Source organism: Triturus cristatus, chromosome 11, assembly GCF_964204655.1.
Source record: "Triturus cristatus chromosome 11, aTriCri1.1, whole genome shotgun sequence".
NCBI classification, from domain to species: Eukaryota; Metazoa; Chordata; class Amphibia; order Caudata; family Salamandridae; genus Triturus; species Triturus cristatus.
In genome coordinates, this window is record NC_140594.1 from 7591236 (window position 1) to 7608518 (window position 17283).

The window sequence follows — 17283 nt, forward strand, 5'->3', positions numbered from 1 at the left end:
ATGTATAGCTTTCCAGGATCCATTATTGCTTTCATGCCCATTTCTACCATTAACTGGAAGGAGGTAGAAAGCACAAAAAATAGCAAAAATAGGCTATGTCCAAGAAAATGCCAAAACTGTGTAAAAAATGTTGGTTTTCTGACAAAAGTCTGTCATTCTCTAAAAGGTGGTAAAATGGTGGTTTCAGCCCCACAAACCCTTTTTTGATACCATTTACAGGGAAAACCCCAGACGCTTTCATTTGCAACCCTTATTTCCAATTTTTCCCCAAAAAACGAAAATTTAGCTGCATTTTGGATAATTTCTGGGACCCCTCCAGGGGAATCCAAAAACCCTGGGTACCTTTACAATTCCCATGATGTTGGAAGAAAAGGACGCAAATTTGGAATGGATGCCTTAGGTGGTCAAAAGGTTACAGGGGCCTAAGCACGTACTACCCCAAATAGCCAAAAAAAAGGCTTAGCACAGGGGGGGAAAAGGCCTAGCAGCGAAGGGGTTAAGAATGGTCGTCTCCTTCATCCCCTCTGACCTCCAGAAAACGGTGGTCATCGCACTCATCTCATAAAGACTTGGCTATTGCAATGCACTTTTTACCAGTACCCAGAAACGCTGTGTAAACAAGCTGCTGATCTCACAGAACTCTGCAGCCCAACTACTTTTGGGCATTTCCAGATACAGGTTGGCATCGCGAGCTCTGGTGCAACTACACTGGCTGCCAATAGCAAAACCAATCCAGTTCAAAGCGCTATGCATAGCTTTTAAGTCCCGCATGGCCTGGGTCCTATTCAGCTACCCCACTATCTTAGACCATACACCCCCCACCATCAGGTCAGGCGGCAGTGAAAACCTTGTTGTTAGTAGATTAAAGAAGATGAGATGGGGTGACAGGAGCTTTGTCACCACCACAGCCAGGCTTTGGAACTCCCTCCCCTTAACCCTTAAGAAAGAATCAAGGGGCATGGCAAGGGCTGGCGATATAATTATCGCCGCTTTAGCGTCCGTTTTTGGGCGAAAAGCGGCGATAATTATATCGCAATATCATGTAGAGCCCGTTTTTTCACAGCCTCGCCTCGCATCGCTAATGAGATGCAAAAGAGGCGTGGCTGTGAAAACAACACATGTTAATATCGTGAAGGCAGCTTCGCGATATTAACAAGGAGGTGCAGCGATAAAAAAAATCGCGCTACCCCAGCCTTAACTCAGGAATTTAACACCTTCCTGACTAAGGCATACTTTTAATGGGATATGGATTATGCTGATAGGACCACAGGGTCCTATCAGCAATGTTATCACTGTTTTCAATGGAACATCGCTGGAAAACCAGCGATGTTCCATTGAAAACACCGCTATCGCTGAAATATTATCGCCATAGCGCTATGCATTGTCAATATAGCGTTATCATGGCGATAATATTCAGCGATAGCTGGCGATAATTTTTCTATCGCTATGAACGGCCAGGTTAAGATTCAGGAAAGTCCTGAAAACTTGGCTATTCAGTCAGTAGCCTGCACTCTCACTGTCATGGACTACCCCACGCTTTTTCTTAGAAGGTAGCTCCTAGACACCCCAGGGTATTAGTAGCGCTCTATAAATCTTCAGTTCATTTAATTTAATTCCAATTCCAAACCCAACTCAAACCAAAACCCTATAAACAAACTAAACATGAACTCATAGCATTCAAAGTAAGACCGTTTACTAGGAACCCAGGCCTGGCCAGACTCAATAGCAAGCACCCTACTTAAAATAAAAATCACACGAACCATCAACTCAATGTATCCTTCCAAAAACACAAACACTTATACTTTATTAATATTTATAAATACAAAAATGCCAATCTAAATAAAGCACTGAACAGACAAAAGTTCAGATTCATAATTACAATTACTATAATAAATATTTAAAAAGATATAAATGTAAAGTAACCAACATTATTGTAAAAACCAACCTTTTTCTACCACATCCCCTATAAAAATATGGCAACACTATTAAAATCATACATAGGCAATAAATAACTAAATTTAAGTTCAAATGAATTAATATTGTCAACTCAAAAAACATAAGTAAATAAAACAAGATAACACAGTTTTGTAGCTGAAGTCCTTGTCAGTGAAATGATGATCCAGAAAATACAATACCAAAAATATATTGATTAAAAAAGCCCAATTACAAACATTAACCATAGAAAAATCGAGCATCAAATACGAGTTCAATAATACAAGGTATGCAACTGAAACCCCCGAAATTCTAAGTAAATAACTAAAAAAACAGAAAAATCAATTAAAAAAAATAATAATTTTGGTTAAAACATTACCTTGAAAACACAATAGAGTGCATCAAGGCTACAAATCAACTTTGATGTCCAAAATTAAAAACCTGTAATTGAAAAAACATATAAACCCACTGAGAAAATACTTCCAACCCTTATAGAAACCAAAGCACAGTACAAAGATGTATTAATATAACTATCAAACCCATATAACACAAAATACAAAATAGAATTAAACATTACATTTGACAATAAGACCTATTTCAATACTGTAAACTAATTAACACATATACTGCACTAAAAATACACTAAATCAACATTAGTTATACAGACTATCCTATTTAAGGCTAAACACCTCCCCCACCACAAAAGCCTTTTAAAATAAGTTTAAAATGGTCTTGTCCATACCAGAGACAATCAAAAGAAAATTACAAAGACAAGCAACACAAACAGCCCATCATGACAAAGCAATATTACTAAAAGAAAGACACTGGAAATAAACAGTGGATACTGAATAAAAACACAAAAAAGACCACCATCCCATAGAAATGAATGTTTAAAAAATGTATTTTATTTTTCACTGTGTATTAAAGGATAAACAGCACGCTTAAAAAATTATGAGGTCTATTAGGATGGCTGGCAGACTCCTGTCCGCCCACCACCCTAGCGGTGCCAGGACCGGCCGCCAGTGGTGCTGCGTTCCTGCATCGTCAATTAGGATGCCACCGCCCCCGTGGCGGTGGCATCCCGCATTCACAGCATTGTGCTACCTTATCCATGCCAATGCTGGTGGGTACCATAGGTACCCCCCAAGTGCAGCCCCCCACTCCCCCAAACGACTGGGGGCTCACAATGGGCCACCGTAGCATTTACTGCATGCCCTTTCCATGGTGGAGTCTCCGCCATGGAAAGACATGAGAAATGCCCCATAATAATATGGATGGCGGTGTCTTGCAGACACCTCCATCATATTGAGTCCCTTTTCCGCCCGGTTGATATTTCGACTGGTGGAAAATCGGAGAACAGTCTTCCCGTCCACCACGGTGCACCCGCCATACTAATATGGCAGGGGGTGAACCAGGCACATATGGCGGGTGGATCTCCACCGCCGGGCCAGCGGTGAGCACCGCCGACCCTGCGGTGGAGATCCGCCCACCATCCTAATGGACCCCTATGTGTTTAAAAAGTGTACAAAAATGTTTATTTATGAATATATAGTTTCAAAATGATGAAAAAATGTATAGACATTTTTGGAAAACTTTATAACATTTTACAAATTTATAAAAAAAATAAGTAATGTAAAGAATTGCCTGGTTGTTTTTGAAAAAACTGCTGTTCAAATAAAAAAAAAATGCATATAACTACTAATGAAAATGCCTATGCACTGTCGATACATCATATGTGTAAATACATTTATTCAAAAATATTTTAGCATTATTCTTGGCGACGGTCTTTAGCGGGTCATCTTCAGTAAGAGCTCTATATGTTTCCCCACGAGATCTTTGATTTAGGATTAAGGTTGAGCGCTGCAGGCCCTGATCCTTTGGCAGGAGGGCGAGAGAGAGGGCAATCTTTTTAATTCTTTTAATGAAGACAGAGGAGAACTTGTCACATTTGTCTTTAGTGGAATCTGAGATTCCTTTTGGAGATGCCATTGTGGGCTGTTTAACAACGTCAAATGTTTTTTTAGGGTGGTTCTTTGCTTGATCAATTTGTGCTTTTATGAATGCTCATACGGCTTTGAAAATGTTTTTCTGGAATGTATTTGCTTCCAGTCTAAGTAATGTTAAGATTTTCTGAAGGACTTTGGTGTCGAGTTAGTTGTTGGTGTCTGAGCAGATTTATTATTTATTTTCTGTCTCTCTAGATTTTTGGAGCCATCTTGTCAAAGATCTTATAAATGGTCGTTCTGTGATGGCTTGTGCGATCAATGATCTCGTGCTGGGAGGATGTTATATAGTACATAGGATTATTTGGTGATCAGAGTGGCTTTGTCGAGGCTTCGGAGATCTCTGACCCAATGGCTTCTATATTTTCTGGCCTTGGGATCAAATTTTCATAGAGAGGATTGAGAAGTGGATAACGGAGTGATCTGGCTTGTCGATGTGGAGTCAATCTTCGTTTCCCTAACTTTGAAATTAGTAGGTCGATCATAGATCCCTTTGTGTGCATAGAAACCATGCTAAATTGAGTGGGGACAGAAGAGACATGCTGGGTTTTCTGATCACCACAGTGCAGGGCGAAGTCTCCAAGGGATTAGCTGCTGTCAGCTTTGATCTCACTTTCAGTGAGGAGTTCAAACAAGTGTTTGGAGAAAATCTTTTTGTTTCCTGTTAGAATTCCTGTACATCTTAACAGAGTTGGGACCTGATGGGGCAGTTTATCGAGACATTATGCCACTGCAAAGTCATGCATATTGACACAAACCAGCGCAAAGTCCCAATAAAATATTTACTTTCAAAAGTAGTTCTTAAAAGTGTGCAAATAATGATTTGCTTTGCATTAATTTGCTCATTCTCCTACATCACGCCCTAGATATGGAATGACCGCCCTCAACACATCAGAGCCTCCTCCTCACTTCTTGAGACCTCCCTCAACACATCAGAGCCTCCTCCTCACTTTTTGAGACCTCCCTCAACACATCAGAGCCTCCTCCTCACTTCTCGAGTTTCACGAGAAGCCGAAGATCTGGCTCGTCATATAAGCACCTAGGGGACCACACACCTACACACCTGGTCAAGTGCCTGGAGACCCTCTCAGGTGATTAGTGCGGATCAGAAGGGGGAGAGATCTGTGCGCAGCGGGTCCACGGACTCCACCTCCCAGGCTCCTCTGCTCCCTGTCCAGCAGCCACCAGCGCCCGGAGGCACTTAAATCCAACGGCGGGTTCCCGCACCGCGGGGAACCATCAGCTTTGCCTACTGGATCAGAAGGGGGAGAGAACTGTGCACAGCGGGTCCATGGACTCCACCTCCCAGGCTCCTCTGCTCCCTGTCCAGCAGCCACCAGCGTCCAGAGGCGCTTAAATCCTATGGTGGGTTCGCGCACCATGGGACGCGCGCGGGCGAAGCCTGGGTGAAGGGCGGGCCCGTCTGCGCCCGTCAGTGGCAGTATAGGGCAGGGCCAGACCCCTTGGTTGTCACATCGGGCATAACTACTCATGGCTCCTGGACCTGGAACAGGATCGGTTCACACCAGGAGAGCAAGGCGGTGAGATAAACTTTTCTATCCCTCCTTTAGTCCGTAAAATTACTTGGATTTGTGAATATTACCTCCATTCTACCGTTAAAAACCCCACAGACTGTCTGTAAAGTGGGGGTTGGTGTTTCAGGGCAGTCTAAAAGAAACTGCCAAAAGTTGGTCCGTTCCTAATTACTTTTAAGACTTAAAGGCCAAGTTATTGACTGCACATCTAGTTTGTTGTTCATCTTAGCCATGCAGTTCTTTTAAAAGATTTTATAGGAGTACAGGTACCTGCCAGTGGCCAGAGTTCTGTACTATGCTCTTTATGGTCATAGTTACATCGTTCCCCACACCCTTTTGCATTTTTGCAATTTGCACCCCGCTATTTGCACTTTTACTCATTTGTGCCATTTGCACTCTGTGCCCTGTGTTTTCCTTCTGTCTTGTCTCCCGTGCACCTCATCCTCCGAGTGAATTAGTAGTGACCAAACAACATTTTATCTTTTTGTAGGATTAGTTGTAATTTCGATCGAACCAAACTTACAGGCAGAAGTGTGGAGGGACCACTTTGAGTCCCTCTACATGAGGGCAGAGACAGAGGATGGCGCAGTACTGGTTGACTGCCCGATTGCACCCATGACCACCCCCAGGACCAGTGACGTTATCCCAACTATAGCACTTAAAGAGATAACGACTGTCGTAGATAAAATAGCACCAGGTAAGGCGCCAGGACTGGATGAGATCCCTGGGGATCTATTCCGCAGTGAACCTTAAATTTGGGCACCTTAGCTTTGGGTTTTATTTAATGCTATCTTGCAAGGTATGAAGATTTCTGCTAGTTGGGCCGGAGCTGAAATCATTCCAATCTATAAAAAGGGCTCCCCACTGCTACCCACAAACTATAGGCCCATAAGCCACATAGGGGGAACAACCTTTACAACGCGGTTAGTACAACGCGTGCCGTTACATCGCATTCGTTACAACGAACGCGATGTAACCACGCTATGCCATTACAACGCAAGTCTTTACATCGACTTGCACTAGATGGCGTGCTAACATTAGAAATAGTGTAGTTTACTATCCCAACACCTTCCCTACTGTTAAGTGGACTGGAGTTGGAATAGTAAATTACACTTTTCTAATGTTAGCACGCCATCTAGTGCAAGTCGAGGTAAAGACTTGCGTTGTAATGGCATAGCGTGGTTACATCCGTTCGTTGTAACGAATGCGATGTAACGGCACGCGTTGTAAACAATCGCGTTGTAACATCATACATCCGCCACATAGACATAAGCCAAAAAATATTTGCGCAAGTGTTTTTGTTTCGGTTGCAGAGTTGGATGGAGGAGCACAAAATACTCAGTCCCCTACAGGCAGGGTTCAGAGAACAAATGTCCACACTGGATCAGACCCCCAGGCTACAGGTACTACATTGGAAGATCGTGTGTGTGGAGGGTGGCAGCCTCTACCTAGTATTTGTAGACCTGAAATCAGCGTTTGATCTGGTCCCAAGAGATAAGCTGTGGGCGGTTCTCTGCGAGTTGGGGGTTCCGGTATACCTATGCCAAATCTTGAGGTGGGTGTATGAAGGTAATTACGCCCAAATTTGGTATGGCAAGGAAAAAAAACTCACGGTCCCTATTCACGTAGGAAGAGGTGTTCGTCAGGGATGTGTCCTCGTCCCGACTCTTTTTAGCTTGTTCATTAACGGGTTAGTTGATTTTTTACTCATAGAGAAAGATTTGGACGTCCCTAAGCTGGCAACACGCAAAATTCCACCTATGATGTTTGCCGATGATACTTTATTACTATCAAAATCTCCCGTATGGGATACAGAGGGTACTCAATAGATTTGATGCCTTTTGTAAAGAAAGAGGGCTTGAGATTAACCTCCAAAAAACAAAATTCATGGTGTTTAACTCATCCAAAAGTTCCCGATCAAATCCATCCCTGAATGGTAAACCCCTAGAGAGAGTATCTGCTTTTTGCTTTTGGATTAACCATCACAGAAACAATGGATTGGGGGGCCCAAATCAAAAAATCAACCCTGAAATTAGCACAAAGAGCAGGGGGCCTAGCGAAGGTTTTTCGTATATCCAGTCACAAACCTGTGAGTCCAGCAATAGAAATATACAAGGTTCAAGCCAGGGGAGCGGCATTGTACGGTGCAGAGATGTGGGTCATCGTTGTCCTGATAGTCTTACGAAGATAGAAAACACCTTTGTCAGGCAACTGTTTGGTCTCCCTCGGAGCTCCCCACTAATGCCGCTCCGCCTGGACTTAGGGGTAAGGGCCATTGCTGAAGAAGTTAACCTTAGACCTGTTTTATTTTGGCGGCGTCTATGGACTACCCCAGAATTTACAGATTATAGGGACGGATTTAGAGAGGTGATGAGCTTACCAGGGATAACTGGCTCCTCCAGGTTCGACATACCTTAGTGAATATGGGGCGGGGTGATCTCTGGGACAACCCAGAAGAGGCATGTGCCATAGTGTCCAGGAAAGATCTAAAGGGCTGGTACTGGGAGCACAAACTGGCCCAACTCCAGAGAAATCCCCTCGTAGGCACGTTAACTGCAGCTTTTTTAGAAATTATGGATCGGTACATCCTAGAGCCGGCATTGGATGACATCAAGCCGGCAGGAGCCAGGAAGCTTTACCTCCAGTTCAGATATGGGGTGCTGCCACTCCGCTTCTTCACAAACAAATGGGTGGGCTCGCAAACCCTGCGGTGTCCGGCTTGTGACTGCACCATAGGGTATCTCAAAGCAAGAAAACGGTGGCTGGCCCAGATATGCAGAAACTTGGGAACGAGGCGCTGTTCTGAGGCCTACAGGATATTGAAAAATGACACCAGCCTCCCCATAGCTTATTCGGTAGCAAGCTTTTTATTCTCTATGTGGTGCACTCGGAGAGTATTCCTAAAATGAATTAAAAATATAATAGTAAAAAAAGAAGAAAAAAATTAAATGAATGACGATGATTTAACCTCTGCTCACCCTTTGTTTATCGATGGTAATCCAAAGGAATTAACTCTTCAATCTGGAATTATTGTTATGGTTTCATTTATTTATTTTTAATTGATATTCACCGTTATACCGAACTGATGCTTTTGAGAATCCAACGTTTATACCGAAGTAGTTCAAATTTTGATGAGTTAAACCTCGCCTGGAGAATTGTTTGCACATTTGGCACATGCACTTTACAATCGTCACTATTTCTCCCTGGTTCTGATTGTCGCAGTGACTCATATGAATTGAACCCCCTCCCTTCAGCTGCTGCCACGTAATGTACTGCATTATATCATGTTTAATGAACCCCCTCCCTTCAGCTGCTGCCACGTATTGTACTGTATTATATCATGTCTTAGGTCTTCACTGGCTATGCTTTTACACAATTTCTATAATTGTATGTATTTGGCCTTTTTCTATTGATTTTAAAGTAAATGAACTGTGTGCTATTTTATCTGTGTTTTATGGTCAAACTGGCCGAAATAAAGCTATTATTGAATTGAATTGATGAGTGCGCTATACAAATTGACATAACATAGCCACATTGCATCTAGCGGTATATCATGGGTGGTATGTGGTGTTCCTGCCATGTTTTTTATGCACAACCCTGTCTACCCTACCTACAATTGTTAGACAGGGCTCTGTGCCACAAACGATGGGGGGCGGATGTACTGGCATTTCCTGCAGCGCTGCTTTGTGTGGAAGGAGCCATCAGAAAGGTGACATATTTACAAGGTTATGGTGCATTTCTGCTGTCTCCTGGCGATGGTGCACTGTGGGCAGCCCGGCGCCAATGCAGGCGCCCTGGCACCATGGTTCAAGGGTGCCTGCATTACAGGCAGGATTATTCGTGTACAGAAATGTAGCAAACTGGACTTGTCAGTTAAATTCTGGGGGTTTGTAGTTATCAGTGATTAGTTGCATTACTAGTGATTAGGATCAACCAATCCCTGGGCCCGCTCCCGGCGCTGAGGGACCAGGGTTTCCTGAAGGCTTTATCTTCAAGGAACAATCTTGGGCCATTGGTAACAATCAACAAGTGAAAAGAAGGGTTTCCTCTTGGTACCTATGCGCTAAAGTAGAGGCAAGTACACCACAATCACCTCACCTTTCTCCCAGAAGCTCAGGTAGACATGATCCCAATAGAGAGGGTAGAAGTGGAAAATAGTCCACAATTAATGCAAAAAGGATTTATTTATATAAAATTAGCAATATATTTAATGCAATAAAAAGATTTTAAATATTTTCATACACAAAAATTGTTAAAATTGGTGAAACACAATAAATCCAAAACACTTTATACACACACGGGATCCTTGCACAGTAAGGAAAACAAATACCTTAAAAATAAAGAGAGACACAAACAGACAGTACATTTTGTCATTCAAGTGTACACATTTGTTTTGGACACGTTTTCCTGGAGTCTGATGAAAGACAAATTCTTCTAATATCTACAGATCCAGTTGCCTTCACGCATTGTGTGAGTATTGCGGCGACGCGTTTCGATGGTGTTCCTGTTTATATCCCATCTTTATCAAGACACAGTAATGAAAGCTCTCTTAATGTTGCACTTATATAGTTGCCTTGAAACCAAGGAGAGGGGCTTGTTAGAGTCTGAAGGGAAAGAGCATCTAATAACTGAAAAGTTAAACACAAAGTTTCCCTTTGGAACCACTTCAGTATCCTTATTAGGAACTGTTGCGGCTCTTTTTACCCAAATCAGTCATACACCTTCATACTAGAGCAACATCCCAGATATACATACACAAGTAAAGTGCTCTATTCAGGATATGAAAACACATATGCACAAGTTTAATAATTAAAATCACAGTAAATTCAGTTTAAAATACAATAATTGATATATGCCATCATACAATTTACTAAAGAACAGTAAAAACTCTTACTCAATTTTATCAGTCCAAATCTATAAAGAGGCAAAACCCCCCTGGAAAGGAAAATTGCGCAAGACAGCAAAATTGTCTTTTAGATTGTTAATTTGAGTTTGGTCTCAACAACAGCCCTGCAGGGCAACAACTTCCCTGTCTTCACGGCTGCTGTCTCACATCAAATTTAACAAAATCTTCTGCATCTACGCATTTCGGTGGTAAAGTATTAATTAGGCCACCTTCTTCAGCACTACTATTTTTCCTTCCTCATCCAAATCATTTCATGGTACAGTTGTTTAACCGGTGCAACAGCACTGAAATACAAGAAAAGAGTGGAAAAGAGCCCTCATACACAACATTCCATACCCCCTTACTTATAAAGAGAGTTTATTTGGTTGATTTTTAGACTTTTAGGAGGCTCGCGCCAATTCTGAATATGACCCTAAATGTGCAATCAAGCCCGTGGGCGCACGATTGCCCATGAGATATTCTGTCATGATCGCTCCATGAGTCACAGTCCAAATGTGTGGTCTTTTAAGGGTCAATCATTGAGTCCAGTCATGTGACTGTATTAACGTCTGTATCATGGGAGTGTCTAAGAGGCTAGGGGCTGTGAGGATCTCCTGAACCATAGAGTCATCAAAGGCTAGTTCGGCCATCATGTAAATGAATGGAAGGTACAGTAGAGTAGGCAAGAGTCAACGGAATCAAGCGAGGGAAAGGAAAGGGTAACACGGCCCACAGCCGTAGCTGTTCAATCCATCACAACACAAATGAGGGCCAGACGAGGTTTGGAGACCTCCAGGGTTCTACTCCCTACTCAGAAACCAGCAACAGAAAAGAAACCCCTGGGTCTGTAGAGTAAGGAAGAGTACCATGAGGATGCCCCTTTTAAAGGACGGTTTCCCCCACCCACCCGAAGGTGGCATGCTTCATCAAAGGGTAACTCAGACAGGAGGCCTACTCTATCAGTTCTGTGGATTTTATATGAACATCCCGGAGCTCCTCCTTCTCAGGGAGGGGGTTGTAGCCCGCATTATGACCAGGTTCAAAATGCGAAGAGGTTACCCTATGGTGAAGCATGCTACCTTCGGGTGGTTGAGGGGAACCGTCCTTTAAAGGGGACATCCCTGTAGTACGCTTCTATACTCTACTGACCCTGGGGTTTCTTTTGTATTGTTGGTTGCTGAGTAGAGGAGTCTACCCCTGCACGTCTCTAAACCTCCGCTGGCCCTCATTTGTGTTTTGATGCCTCCATGGTACCCAGAAGAGCAGTGACACGCCTCCATGGTACCCAGAAGAGCAGTGACACGCCTCCATGGTACCCAGAAGAGTAGTGACACGCCTCCATGGTACCCAGAAGAGCAGTGACACGCCTCCATGGTACCCAGAAGAGCAGTGACACGCCTCCATGGTACCCAGAAGAGCAGTGACACGCCTACATTTTACCCAGAAGAGTAGTGACACGCCTCCATGGTACCCAGAAGAGCAGTGACACGCCTCCATGGTACCCAGAAGAGCAGTGACACGCCTCCATGGTACCCAGAAGAGCAGTGACACGCCTCCATAGTACCCAGAAGAGCAGTGACACGCATCCATGGTACCCAGAAGAGCAGTGACACGCCTCCATAGTACCCAGAAGAGCAGTGACATGCCTCCATGGTACACAGAAGAGCAGTGACACGCCTCCATGGTACCCAGAAGAGCAGTGACACGCCTCCATGGTACCCAGAAGAGCAGTGACACACCTCCATGGTACCCAGAAGAGCAGTGACACACCTCCATGGTACCCAGAAGAGCAGTGACACGCCTCCATGGTACCGAGAAGAGTAGTGACACGCCTCCATGGTACCGAGAAGAGTAGTGACACGCCTCCATGGTACTCAGAAGAGTAGTGACACGCCTCCATGGTACCCAGAAGAGCAGTGACACGCCTCAATGGTACCCAGAAGAGCAGTGACACGCCTCAATGGTACCCAGAAGAGCAGTGACACGCCTCCATGGAACCCAGAAGAGGTGGCACATCAACAAGGGAGATGAACCGTAGCTGGCACTGGGTGCCAGATAACATCTCTACTATGCTTCTGCGGACACTGACTGGTAGGAACAGTTCTAATCCTCCCAAATGCCAGTCCACACTTGTGTGGATGGCATTTGAAAAATGAATACAGGTAAAACAACTGGGCAAACCACCCACCCCATGGGAGCGAGTGCCGCTGACTGCGGGTAATGATTGACGGGGCAGATAAAACCAAAGCAAAACATTTATTCTCTCAAAAACAATAATTGCTATAATATGGAAAAACTATTAGGCATGGTGTCTTTCTACATCAGTAATGCTGCATTAATATTCTAAAGAGGTATTTGCTGCATTCAGAAATAACCTTGTTTATGCAGAATACTTCTCTTCTGAAATACCAAATCACTTAACAGTTCTACAGTTACATAAAAATTAAATATGTAATTAAATGTTGGCAATTATTTCATGGAGATTTAGTTTGCTTTAACAGACGTCTTCTATATCAGGATCTGACAGATCATTGGGGACGGGCCGTCGCGCGACGTGTGCTTTATAGCGCTTTGTACTTAGTAGAAGGATCTGTCGGAGCACATATTTCATATGCATGGAGGCTCGGGAGTTCTGCCAAGCCTGGTGCACAGTAACAGGGTGAGAATGTTAATACTGAACACGTCGATGTTGATGTGAATAACGATATATTCATGTATAAAAACGAAATGGCATCTTTATTGACAATTTCACCCTTCTTGAACTCCACTTCGACATGACTGGGCAGGCTCTGAGATCTAGGCCTGAGGTTAATGATTGACAGCTCGCAGTGGGGTGGCATGTAGGCGACAGACGAACGGGCAAACTGGGAACCCCGGATCAATCCCACAGATAGCGGCAGCGACACCACAATGGTACAGGGAGATTGGCCCCAATAAAGCATACATGGCAGGAGGGGTAGGAGCATTCCCAAACACACCAAATAGTCAGATGCTACATATAGTTAGGAACACATAGCCAATCAGGACACAGCACACATAGTTCACGCAGTGATCAAGTGCTCCCCATGCTGGGCATCTGGACACGATACCTACTGGCTGCATGGTGTCCACTCAAGGTCGAGGCCCACCAAGATTTCTCACCAAATACATTAATTTATGGCTTCAAAGGCAGCGGTGCACATTCCTTACCCAAAATGGATTGTCGGAATTGTTTACGGCATTCAATGAATTGTATAAAACTTAAAATGTATTGTAAATTGAGACAGTCCTCAGACTGTGCCTGTAACTGTTCTCCCGGCTGCTATGTATAATTAAACAAAACTGTTCCTGTTTAGTCAAATGCCTCTTGTCTATTGTTTTTCAAGGTATTTTATGCATAAGCAAAAAGAACACACACACATTGAACCCTTGAACACAGGGAGTTCGGATCCCAACATCCCCCAGAGGAGGTGCCACCACCGCCCGGTCGCTGATATTAAAATGACATCTGTGTGGTGCTAAGGTGTCCACTGCCGATCTTCTCTAGGACTTTGGCCGTGTAGGAGGGAGGTCGGTCTGTAGATGCTGAATGTGGCTGGGTGCATGAAGGGTTTCTGAGCAAGGGCATGACTGTGGCATGTTTTGGGCAACAGGGAAAGTGGCTGAGTTGATGGAGGCTCTGAGGATGGTTTTTAGAGCTTCAGTGATTAGTAGGAGTTCTTTGGTGATGGCATTGTGGGGGCAAGGGCTCTACAGAGCTCCAAAGTGAATGAACTTCATGGTGGCGGTGGTCTCGTTAGTAGTGATGACTAGCCATGAGGTCAAGGTTCGTTCTTTGAGAGAGATGGGAAGTCAAGTTACAAGGAGACAGGATCAAGATGAGGGTCAAAGTTGTAATATATGGAAGGGAGCGTGTCGCAGAAGAGTTCAAGAAGTGCTGCCCATACAGGGTGCATTCTATTGAGAATTATGACTCTATGCACATTATAGTGCCCCAAGCATGCTCTCGAAAGGTTAGACCCAGCACCTCGTAGAGTTCTCCATGCACAGTGCATTGTAAGGAGGATCAAAATACTGCACATTGCAGTGCACCGTGCTTTCTCTCATTTGGAGTGCCAGTATGCACCCTGCAGTGCACCCCATGCATCCTCCTGGGAGGTGTGACTCTGCACCCTGCAGTGCACCCCATGCATCCTCCGAGGTGTTGTTACTCTGCACCCTGCAGTGCACCCCATGCATCCTCCTGGGAGGTGTGACTCTGCACCCTGCAGCGAACCCCATGCATCCTCCGAGGTGGTGTTACTCTGCACCCTGCAGTGCACCCCATGCATCCTCCTGGGCGGTTTGACTCTGCACCCTGTAGTGCTCCCCATGCATTTTCCAGGGTATTGTGACTCTCCGCATCATGTAATCCACCCCATAAATTCTCCTTGGCGGTGTGACTCTGCACCCTGCAGTGCTTCCCTGTATTTTCCAGGGTGGTGTGACTCTGCACCCTGTAGTGCTCTCCTGTATTTTCCATGGTGGTGTGAGTGTCTGGATCCTGTAGTCTGCCCCATGAACCTTCCTAGACGGTGTGGTTCTGCACCCTGTAGTGCTCCCCTGTATTTTCCATGGTGGTGTGACTCACTGCATCCTGTAGTCCACCCCATGAACCCTCCTAGGCGGTGTGACTCTGCACCCTGTAGTGCTCCCCTGTATTTTCCAGGGTGGTGTGACTCTCTGTATCCTGTAGTCCGCCCCATGAACCCTCCTAGGCGGTGTGACTCTGCACCCTGTAGTGCTCCCCTGTATTTTCCAGGGTGGTGTGACTCTCTGTATCCTGTAGTCCGCCCCATGAACCCTCCTAGGCGGTGTGACTCTGCACCCTGTAGTGCTCCCCTGTATTTTCCAGGGTGGTGTGACTCTCTGTATCCTGTAGTCCGCCCCATGAACCCTCCTAGGCGGTGTGACTCTGCACCCTGTAGTGCTCCCCTGTATTTTCCATGGAGGTGTGACTCTCTGCATTGTGGTACTGTAAATTTCGGAACCATGTCGGTGGCAGAGCCCCACCATACCGATTTTGGTATCAGCGAACCGCAAATGAGTAACGCGGTATGCATGAGTGTTTTCGTCATGTTTTACCGATGAATTCACCGTGTATACGATGAATATATATCGGACCCTCGGGTTCCATTTTAAAGCGGTATCCATTTTGTGGTTGCCCTCACATAGGCTGTGCACGAAGGCCATGCTTAGGCCTAAAAGACACGTACACCTTCTGGTGACTCCTTCGTGACCTGTGCAAACTGACTCCAATGCCCGAGGTCATTCATGTCCGACCGGTCCCTTTTACTGCGGCCAAATGGGATTAGCATCAGGGCTTGACACATCATAAAGTCGTTCTTCCCACACGAACCGGACTAATCTCCTTCACACCTGGCTCTGTTTCCTACTTTATGGCCTACTTTACGAGGAGGAGGTGCCGAAACTATGTGAGGGCCACTGATATCTGATGAGTGTTCTGAGCCTCGCTGGGTAAATACTTGTGATCTGAACGAGCTGAAATGTGGGATGATCATCATGACTTTACTGTTTCTTTGAAGCGAAAATATGTGAATGACCACTTGTAAATAGGGGCGGTGTTGCCCAGAGCGTAATTTTGTGTATATAAGTAAAGACTGTTTTTTGGTTCGGGAGCAGTCTCCTGAGAACATACACTGTGTTGTACTTCTCGGATACCTGTGATTGGTCTGCAGCCAATAAAATACGATCTTTGACTTCACCTAGAAGACTCTGTGTTTCTGTAGTCTGAAACAGGAAGAACTCAAAGTCTTCGGGTGTGTCCCCTGGCACCGCTGGGTTGGTTCTGAAAAATCCAGTACTTCAGTTGGCGCCCAGCGTTGGGCGATTTCAGCGGTACCGGTCCAAGCCAGAGGTTCGTGAGGAGCTTCGTGTGAAAATTCTGGAGGAAGGCCGCCACTTCATCGACCCCTGTATGTCGACGTGGTCCGAAAGTCTTTGCTGCGAGGTTCCCCGCATCCCGACGGCTACAAAGGACTGCTGCCCTGACTATCACCCTGTTTTGGACCCTTGATGATTTGGTAAAGCCAAACGATTTAACGAGTCTTCTGGTGACGTCATCGATACCTCAGTTAAGTATAAGTGGAGCGTCTCCCAGTTTCTTGGTTTGGTTCTTAGTTTGGTATCCCTTCGGGATCGCTTTGATTTTGAACTTGCAAGTGCCAAAGCCGAAGGACTCGTGTATTCACGAGACTGTCGTATTCGATAATCCTTTGAAGTTTGAAACTAGACTAGTGAGCGATGATGCCTGGTTCTAGTATATTTGGAAATTTGTTTTGTTTGGGTTGTAATAGGGACTCCCGATTGGAGGATTCGTGTCCGGTTCCTCCAATTGGAACTCCAACTTATGAGCTTTATGTAAAACATGGCGTGGGCCCCATTGCGTATAATGAAGTATGGATCCGATACACTCGGAAGGATGGTGTTTTAAAATGGCCCCAAAATGGTAGTTTCGACACAGAGGTCCTAGATAACTTAGAAGTTAAATTATTTAAAAAGAAAGCCCGGCCGGCGATGTTTGATTCTTTCCGCCTATGGCGAAAGGAAGCCAAACAGAAAGAAATTAAATTAGCAAAGAAAAATAAAAGAGAGAAAGGTATGTTGATAATGCAAGCAGCTTTACAGTTTAAAGATAATGAAGAAGAACAAATGAATGAGCAGCTGCACAGGCAACGTAAACTAGTGATTGATAAATGCTACCCAGTTTTGCCACCCCTTCAGCAGGACACGTCAAAAGAAAAGGAGAAAGACTCCCTAATGTCACATTTGCTGAGTTCGCCACCCCCGTATGTACAGAGTGCTACAGCGCCTCCGCAACCCTTAAATGTACAGCCTCCAGCTAATGCACCGCAAGCTTTTCCGCAGCCGCCAGCTCTTCCTCAGCCGG